We start from the raw sequence: 10,455 nt of genomic DNA, 5'->3' as shown, positions 1-10,455 counted from the left end.
TAGATCTATGTGCCCTAAATTGGTATCTCAAATTTCTACATGGTTATCATGAAATCTTGACTTGGAGGGTATGCCTTGAAATTTAAAGACGACGGGTTTGGGTGCAACTCTGGATGTGAACGCCATTTGATCACCTGTACATTGTGACAAAAAATATTTATTAGCTCAAAGTAATAAAGAAATCATAAAAGCTTAAAATTTAAATAAACATAAAATAAAACACCCAATTTGGGCATTTTTATTTATTTATTTTAAAAATTTTATCATTTTTTTTTATCTTTCAATTTTATCACTTTTTATTTTTTTAGATTTTTTATTTTTTTAAATTTGTAAAATTTTTAATTTTTTTAAAAAGAAATGAGTGGAAAAGTGGATGTGCGTGGCTAGGGTGTCAAGGCCACATGGTTCATGGTAGTGTGCCATGAATGCCAAGGGTGTTGCTCATAGTGAGTTGACGCTACAGGCGCAAAAAGGACCATGCACAATGAGTGGTGATGTGGGTGCATAAGGCGTCACTTGCAATGGTGTGGCACCGTGGGCATAGAAAAATTGGTGGTGATGTGGGTGCTAATGACGCTGCACACAAAAGCACTATAGGTGCTAAAGGCGTTGTGTGCAAAAGCACCATGGGAATTAAACATTGGTGGTGCTGTAGGTGCCAAAGGCGCCACACACAAAAGTGCCATGGGTTTTAAGTGTGTGCCATGAGTGCTAAGCGCCTTAGGCATTGTGAGTACTTTACCTTGTGCTTGAAGTCCCAAAAGATAAAGAAAGTGTTCAATGTTGAGGGGGGGTTTTATAACCCCCCACACTAGGCGAGGTGCATGATGCACATCTCCCTTGTGCACGCACTTGCTCGACACAGTTTGGATTTTTTTTTGTGTTTTCTAATTTTTAATTTTTTTTTTTGTATTTTTCAATCTTTTTGACACTTACAATTTATTTCTCTCTCGACTCTCAAACTATGAGTTCAAGAGTTGGGAAAAAAAGTAGGGGGTCCCCATTCCTAGTGAGGAATGGGGCATTTGTTGTGAGACCACAACAAATAGCCCCAAAAAAAGGAAGAAATGACCAAGGCATTTCTTCATCAGCAAAAATTCTTCCAGCATGTGTCAAACACTAGCAGAACTTTAAACATCTCGAGCATCTTTCAGATGACTTTACAATCAAAATCTTAGAATTCAAAACCTTCAAGCTCAGTGTTTGACTTGTGTATTCATTCCTTTTGATATCTTAGGATGCAATCTATCAAAGTTTTCTGATAATTTAGAAATAATCTTCCACTCCTCTTGGCTCATTCATTTAGAATCTCTACGAAGGCTATCATCGATCATTTGCTTGACTAGATGAGAGAATTAGTTCGAGGGCTCTTGGCGGGATGCCACATTCTTTTAGTTTTCTGGCAATTTTGAATAATTGCTCCATGTTGTTTAGAATGTTACTTTTGATGAAGCAATATTTTGAATATGTATCTTTCTCCATTTTAGATCTTTAGAATCCTTCAGTCTTAACACTGTATTTTCTTTTTTTTCTATATCCTGACTACACTTAGACTATGTAGTTAGGACATTGGTGCCATTTCTTGGATTCGATCTCTTGTGAACATCCCTTGCATTCCTCTTTTAGAACTTTTAGAAACTCTCATGCCAAACAACGATCTTGGCAACCTTTTGAGGAGACCCCTCCTATTTGAAATAGTTGAAGTTTGGATCATCCCTCGTCATCCTTGACTCTGATTCAATAGCACCTAAACAATCAAACTTTTAAATTTGTAAAGTGTTGAGAACTTTTTGTTCTAGGCTTCTAATTTCCAAACTGAAAGTCCCCTATTTCCACAAGAAATGTGAGTTTCTCAGTTGATATAAGACACACAATCATTGAAATGTTTTGACAAAGAAATGTCTCTTCCTCAAATTGGAACCAAAGAGTGGTTAGTAAAAATCTTGAGAGAAGATCTCAAGTACACCTTACCCCCTAGGAATGACACAACTTTGAAAGGAAACACATGACTGAAAGCAAACACACAACATGAAAGCAAACACACTTATAGGAATACAAATCTAAGATAAATAAAGAAATAAAATCTAACTAATTTTTTTTGGTGTCTTTTAGGCTTCAAATTAATGCTTCAGAAACTGCCCATTTATAGGCAAGGGAAGAAATTCTCCCTATAAGGAATTGAGCCTAAAAGTATTTTCTCTGAGAATTTCTATGATTTGATAGGGGCCCGTCCACAAGTGTTGAAACTTAGTATGGTTGCCCGACTTTTCTTTAACCTTATCCCAGAGTAGAACAAGGTCAAAAATTCTAAATGACTTTATTGTGGCTCTCTTGTTGAACCATCTTTTCACAACAGCTTGATGTTTAGCCATGTGCTCTAATGCAGCTATCTGTTTCTCATCCATCTCTAAAAGATTCATCAATCTGATTTGTACTTTGTCAGCATCTTTGGCATACCCACTCATGAATTTCAAAATAAGAATTTTGAGATTAAGTGGGAACACTGGTTCTTGTCTGTAGACAAGCAAATACAAAGAAGCCCCTAAAGCATTTTTGACTCTCACTCGATCTATCCATAAGGCATATTTGAGCTCTGTATGCCAATCCCTAGGGTTCTCCTTCAACAGTCATCTTATTACTATGATCAAGTTCTTATTTGTAGATTCTGCTACCCCATTTCCATATAGGTAGTAATTCGAAGAGAACTTGATAATGAATTGATTTTCAAATGCCACGACATTAGGAATGCTGATGCAAAAATAGACCCGTTATCACACACAAGGGAAAATGGCATTTTGAACCTAGTAACAATGTGTTCTTCCAATAAGTTTGTTAGCACCTTAGTGGTGCAATTTTTGAATGTTTCTGCTTCCATCCATCATGTGCAGTAGTCTATAGTTGTGAGAATAAATGCATGTCCAGTTGATGATGGTGGGTTGACCAGACCAATGAAATCCAACCCCCACTTTGCAAAGGGGCATATCTCATACATAGGCTGTAAGGGCATTACCGAATTCCTTTCTCTATTGGCACTGGTTTGATAGATATGGAAAGAGTGTACATGCTCAAAAGTGTCTTTGAATATTGAGGGCCAAAAATAACCCAATCTTAGAATCATGTGGGCTATTGCTTCTGCCAAACCATGTCCTATACCATACTTATCATGAAAGTGTTTCAAGACTTTCTTTGCTTCCTCACAGCCTAAACACTTTAGATAAATCCCTTCATAGTTTCTCTTGTGCAACTTCTTGTCATGTAGCATGTAGGATTTACACTTCATTTTAAGTCCTCTACATTGTGAACTATTCATCCACCTAGGGCACTAGTCTTGTAGGAGATAATAAACAATGTCTTGATACCAAACATCTGTCACCACACCTTGATTAATATCAACTTGAGATATAATCCTCTTATCCTGATCATCTTTATTTGTTTCACTGTCAAACTTGAACTCCTTTTCATTCCCATCCTGATTATTAGCTATCATTCTTGACAACCCTTGACCTCAAATTAATCTCATAGGATAAATTTTGAGATCAAACTCTTGAAGTATGGCCATCCATTTACCTCTCCTTTCACCAAGTTCATTTTGCATCAAAAGTGTCTTTACTGCTGGATTAGGTACAATTACATACACCTTACTTCTTAGTATGTAGTGATAGAACTTCTTTACTACCTTGATTAATGCAAAGGATTTTTTATTGAGGTTTGAGTACTTCAACTCGGCATTCTTCAAAGGGAAACTCATAAAAGAAATTGGTCTTTCATCCTCCTTTTCCTTCTTCTATGTCAGGATCCCTGCACAAGAGTGTTCTGAAGCAAAGGAATAGATCTTGAAAGGTAACTTGTAATTAGGATTCACCAAGACCAGGGCCATGGAAATGGCCACTTTGATATCTTTAAATGATTTCTTTATCTTTGGAACCCATTCCATTTTAGCTCCCTTTTTGAATAAATCATTAAGGGGATGAGCAATTTCTGCAAATCCGCTTATGAATTTTTGCAAAAAAATTATCTTCCCAAAGAAAGACTTGAGTTCTTTTCGACTCTAAGGAGGTGCTAATTTTAGAATAGCTTCGATTCTATCAAGGTTGATGGAGACCCTAGCCTCAGAAATGACATGACCCGGGAGCTTTCCTTTAGTGACCCCAAATGAACATTTCTTGGGATTGAGGGATATTTCGTACCTACGACATCTATTGAATACCCACCTTAAATCAAAAATGTGAGTGCTTCGGTCTTTTGAAAAGATGGTTAAATCATCCATGTAGATGACTATACACTTATTTACCAATCCCTTAAAAGCTTCATCCATGGCTTGTTGAAATGTGGCCCCTGCATAAATCAATCCGAAAGGCATTCTCCTATAGGAAAAAGTTCCCCATTTGGTGGTGAAAGCTATCTTTAGTCGATCTTCTTCTTCAATCATCACCTAATTATATCCTGAATATTCATTTAGGAAAGATTTCATTTTTGAACCATTTACATTTTGTAGAACCTCATCAAGCGAGGGTAAAGGATAATTGTCCTTTTGAGATGCCAAGTTGAAGTTACAAAAATCAACACAAAGGTGAATCTCTCCAGTCTTCTTCTGTACAGGAACCAAGTTAGCCACCCATGTGGAATGGTGAATGGGAAATATGATCTTTGAATCCAACAATTTCTTGACTTCCTTCATTATTAAGGGCTTGATGATGGGTTAAATAGGTCTTTTCCTTTACCGAAAAAGCTTGGCATATGGTTTCAAAGGGATGTCATGAGTTATAATTTTAGGGTCATATGTCTTTAACTCTTCATAGCTCCAAGCAATAACATCCTTATACCCAATAAGCAACTTGAGCATTTCTTCCCTTTCTTCAGTATTGCATGCTTTTCCTATTCGAACCATCTTTAGCTCTTCATCAATTCCCAAGTTATATTCATCACATTCTTCGATACCCTTTTCTTGGATTGTTCTTTTGTTAAGTGTTGATTCATTGCGATAAAAAATGCATTCTAGCTTAACCATCCCCTTGGGAATAGTGTTAGTCTTTAAATTTAGGATTCCATTTTCATCTTCAAGTTCATTTTCCTTAGGCTTTTCATCTAGATTGTCATCAATTTCTTGCCCTTTAAAGTGACCATTGCACATGATAAATTCAAGTATGTGTTGATCATCCTACAAGATTGAAAGTTTGTAATATTGTCCGGAATAGATGGGGTAGCAACCAACTCTACTAAAAACCTTTTCAACTTCATTATTTCGACTGGTTGTAATGCACTTGTTGAAATAGCAAGAGCATCTGCTATCATATTATTCCTCCTTGGAATAGACCTTATGTTTAAAGCTTCAAAATCATCCAAAAAATCCCATACCCTTTTCCTGTAGGAAAGTAACCTTTTGTCATTACAAGAGTATAATGATTTTACTTGTCAGATAACCAACTGAGAATCTCCTTTGATTATGAGAGCTGTGACTCCTTTCTTGAGTGCAAAGAGAAGTCCTCAGATCAATGCTTTATATTCTACAACATTGTTAGTACATCTAAACTGTAATCAATATGTTATGTAAAAAGACCTACCTTTTGGGTTGACCAATTTGATAGCTGCACCAGCTCACAACTTGCACCTAGAACCATTGAAGCAGAGTGTCAAAATTGCATTTTCCTTAGGTTTTCTAACTTTATACTTATTCATCCTTAGCTTCTCTTTCACTTGAGTCTTGAATGACTATTTCTTAGGAATTCATTGTAACTTTCCTTGTGTAGGACTCAATGATTCCCCTTCGTAATCAGTTGATTGAGGAAGTGTGTGTTTTTCTTTTTTATCTTGAATTTCTCCTATCAGTTCTTTGATTTCCTTAACCTTAGGTTTAGGGTGAATGACTATTGAAGTCCATCCTTTACCTTTCACATATTGTCTTCTTCTTTGGACTTTAATCATCGCTAGAGGAGGAGAAGACAAACCTCTCTCATCTAAAGAGGTATCACTATATGACACATTTAGATCTTTAATTTCTTCTTTGATCTGCCCTACTGACTCAGTTGAGTTTATATTACTTTGATCTCCCATAGGTCCCTTTTTTGGAATGTGGTTATCCTTACCTTGCATTATATGTGTTAACACCTTTGCAATTGCTTCTTGGCATGAAGAACATTCAAAATCAGAGTGACTAACTTTGTGTAATTGATAGAATCCGAGGAGAAGTAAGATGCTTGAGTTAGCTTCTTCTCCCAAGCATTACAAATTAGTCATCATATTATCTATGAATTGTGTTACAATCTCATCCTTTGGGGTTGGTATCTTGAGTTCCTTATCTTGATCTTGGGATACTTTGATTGGGATAGTGTCAAATGCCATCACCTTGTGTGAACCCAAATCCAATTGTAAGAATGCTATCTCATTCAGGGTATTGTAGTCTGTAATCACTATTTTCAATTTGAGTTCAACATTTATCTTGATTTGATTGTTTAAACCCTTCCATGGTAACCATAACTGAGTGAAATCTGTAGAAAACCATCCTCTTAGGAATTTTTCCATTCTCTACTTAGGAGCAACCCATACGTCTCTGGAATGTCCACCACATGTATATGGATGACATCTTGAATCTAGGGATCGACTGTCAACTGTATTTGAACATCTTTCAATACACTAATGACCTTCACCTGGGTCTTGTCCAACTATATCACTATCCTATTGGAAGGTTGAGGACTTACCCCTAACCTTTGCATTATTGATAGTGGTATGAAATTACATGAGGCCCTCGAATCAATCAAGCAATTGTGGAGATTCTTTCCATATATCTTGGTGCTAAGCAAGAACGGGGGTACTTCCACCTTATCTTTAAACATAGTGGGCATTGCTTCTGCAACATTGACTTGTTGAGATACTATCTTTTGAGGGACCATATTCACATTGTGGGATAACTTTGTATGATCCAGAGTCTTCATGAGCGCTTCTTGTTGTTATGGGCAATTTTGCAACATGTCAAACATGGACATATTTGCTTTGGTTCTTTTCAAGTCTTCAACAACACTATACTTCTTAGTAGACCAAGCAGGATTTTTTAATATTTTTGGTACATTCATTGGGTTCTAATTTTGTTGTCCTCCATATGGTGGCCTAACTAGCACCAGATTGTTACTTTCTCTTGGATTGGGAGGAGTTGGTTGTAAACTTGGAGGAATCCCATCTGTGAAAGGTTCCTTTCTATTTCTCAGATTATATGTATTTTGATTGTCATTACAAAAAGCCAACAACTCGTCATGCTAAAGATCAGGTTCTTGACTAAATGGGAAATAGAACTCTTCATTAGCTAGTCATTCTACTTGTATATTCTGTGCAGAATCATAGGGTTCTAGTAACATAGCATTAAGATACACAGGAGGAGCATTATCATTCACTTGTGAACTTTGAGCCATCTCTTGATTCCTATTTTAATATAAACCATCATTGTTGGGTGCATTCTAACCATTTTCATACTGATTGATATCTGCATACTGAACATTGTTATTGTTTTTTTCGGTAGGAATGCTTCCATTATTTGTTTGAGCATTCCACTATTAGTTCTATCTTTGGAAGTCATTATTATGATCAAGAGGATTGAAATTGTTTCACCAATTTTTGTCTCCTACATTATTGTTGTTGTTCCCACTGAAATTCTTGTTATTGGCCATAAATGTTATTGTAAGGGCCAACATTATTTCTTTGGAAGTTGTTGTTTTTTCCTTGAGACAACCTAAGATGAGTCAATTCGTTGTTCATTTGGGGAATAGTCTTTTTCATCTGGCAAAATTTGGAAACAAAACTATTGTTTGCTTTAGCGGGTGTTGCTACCTTTTGCTCAAAGAAAGCAACTTTTGGAGTTCAAACCTTGGGTATGTTAGAGCGAGATTTTGCGGAGCGGGTGCCTATTGCAATGGAACTGGATTCATAGGTATAAACTAAATAGGCATCATGGGTGCTCTGGCTAGGTATGTTGGCATTACTATGATAGCTTGACCTGGAAGCATGAATCCTCCTCTATTAGAATTAGCTTGCTTAGTAAAGTTAATTGCCTCTGCAAAGACTTTATCCAATGTGTCGATATTTGCTGCAGGAAGTCTTCTCAAAAAAATCGTAGTAAGATGGTCCATAGCATTTAGATAAATCTAAATGGTGGCTTCAATTGGTATAGTGTATGATGTCTCTAGCTTGCGATATGCCATATGAAAGCGATGGTTGAAGTGGGAAACTATCTCAGCTGGGTCTCTTTTGATTGATATGAATTGTTGATGTATTACAGCTAGGTTGATGAATGTTTTGAATTGTTCCAAGAACAATTTTTTGAAAGTATCCCAATCTCCAATGCATCCAAGTGGCAAATTGATGTACCAATTGAAGGAAATTTCCCCAAAAGAGTAGGGGAATAAATGAAGAACCACATCCTCATTAGCAACCTACTTGCGATTGCAAATTTCCTTGAATACCTTGACATGATCTTCAGTAGTTCGTGTTTCACCATAGATGAATCTTGGGCAAAACTTCTCAGGATTTTTAGGGAGGTCATGGAGTGCAGCTCTCAAGTTTATTGTTGAGTCTACAGTGTTTGCGAAAAAGATCATTGGAGGGTTTTGCGAACCTAATGGTGGTTGTTGAGGAGTAGCTATTGGAATATGTGGTGGTCCACTAGGTGGTTGGAGTGGAGGTGGAGTTTAAGAAGATGATGAAAGTTCAAATGGAAGTGGTTGAATTCAGGATGTTCCCTTATCGCAATGTGGTTTGCAAAAGTAGGTAAGCTTGAGAAACTTTTGTGCACTTGGCATAGACCTTAATGCTCATTGAAATGAGGATTTTGGGTCAATATCCTCCAACTTGCATCAATTCTGGAAAAAGTGCACCTTTGCACAAGTACACTTTCTAACCTCCCTGAATTTTGCACACCATAGAGTTTTACGCAACTGTGCACCTGCAAAGTTGTGGATCTATGGACTTACGTACCTATGAATCTATAGGCCTACATACCTGTAGAGCTACGGACCTAAATTTCTCAAAAACTCAAATCTTTTTTGAACTTGTGTGAAGCGTAGAATTTTGCAAAAAGTGCAGAATTTTCAAAACTTTGGCAAATTTTCCACTTTTCTCTAAGATCTAAAAATGTGGCCCTCCTTCTAGTGCCACTTCTATTGAGCTATCATTTTACACGATGCTAAATGATAATAATTCTTGTGAACTCCTCTCTTGAAAAGATGATCTTGTGAATTGACTCCAAGGTTCTGGGTGATCTTGCAACCTACTAGAACCGACCCAGTTGAAGATAAATGTGAATGTTCATGAGGAGGCCTTTGCTGGTTCATTTTGATTTTGGATGGAATGTAGAATCTACACACTATTTCAAAAATAACACTAAAAAGAACTATGTTTTTGTATTATATATATATATATATATATATATATATATATATATATATATATATATATATATATATATATATATATATATATATATATATATATATATATATATAATGAATGCAATCAAACAATGCAATCAAACAATGCAACTAATATGAGTTCCTATTCTAACAAGGGGTTAGAAAAGAAAATAATAGAACTTGAAAGAAAATAACATGAAATTCAAAGCAAATAATGTGAAATTGAAATCCTAAAGGACATAAGCTATAGAAAACAACACATTGTGAGTTAAGTTTTTGAAGAAACCGATGGGTAACCAATGAAAACAAGAGTAGCACTTCCTAGATTCCACTGATGCAATCATCGATGGGAAATTTCAATAACCGAATGATGTTTCACTCTTCATCAAATTGCAAGGCCATGAAAAGTTTTCTTGTGTGAGACAAAGAGTTATGCAGGCACAATTTGGTGATTTCTTCTCAAGCTCAATACATCAGTAGAGTTCGTAAATCTATAGCAAACACTAGAACTAAAAGATCACACAACCAAAAACAACACAATAAACCTTTGGCTCAATCATAATTCCATGAACAAAATTTACAAAAAAATGACACATTCAAGCAAGAATCACTACACTCCTAATGTAAGCATCAAAATCATAATTTTATTGCATAATAATGGCAACCTTTGTTACATATTACAATGGGGTATTTATAAGAAATCATCTCCTCAATTTGTGTTGAGAGTGAGAGATATTCTTTATGCAATAAAATGCTTTTAACTAATAAAACAAACTAAATATATACAAACTAACAATTAATCTGGTGCTTAGATGGATTCCATCCATATTTTATTCATTAATTGGATGCATGAGCCCTTTACATGTCAAAAAAAAAGAAATTATGAGAGAGAAAGCTCTGAGTCAAAGTGGAAGTGTCAAGAAGTGCCAAAAATAGGAGCTGGTCTTTTGCTAGGTATGTGTCAAAGTTAAACTACCATCAAAATGTGTTCCCGATGCATGGAAAGAGCTATTTTTGGAACAAGCAGTTAACTATCGACACACCTCTGAATTACAAAGCTACA

General features: G+C 36.0%; 1 pseudogene; it reads left to right on the top strand.

Annotated features, from left to right (window-relative positions):
• Positions 1-494: 494 nt before the first annotated feature.
• Positions 495-10,455, top strand: part of LOC149578003 (sulfate transporter 3.1-like) — a 198,078-nt pseudogene continuing 188,117 nt past the window's right edge.

The sequence above is a fragment of the Cupressus sempervirens genome, chromosome 1 (assembly GCF_028749045.1).
Source record: "Cupressus sempervirens isolate cs-2001-9-10 chromosome 1, ASM2874904v1, whole genome shotgun sequence".
Taxonomy (NCBI): domain Eukaryota; kingdom Viridiplantae; phylum Streptophyta; class Pinopsida; order Cupressales; family Cupressaceae; genus Cupressus; species Cupressus sempervirens.
The sequence above is the reverse complement of the archived record's forward strand: the minus strand, read 5'-3'. Positions and strand labels throughout refer to the sequence as shown.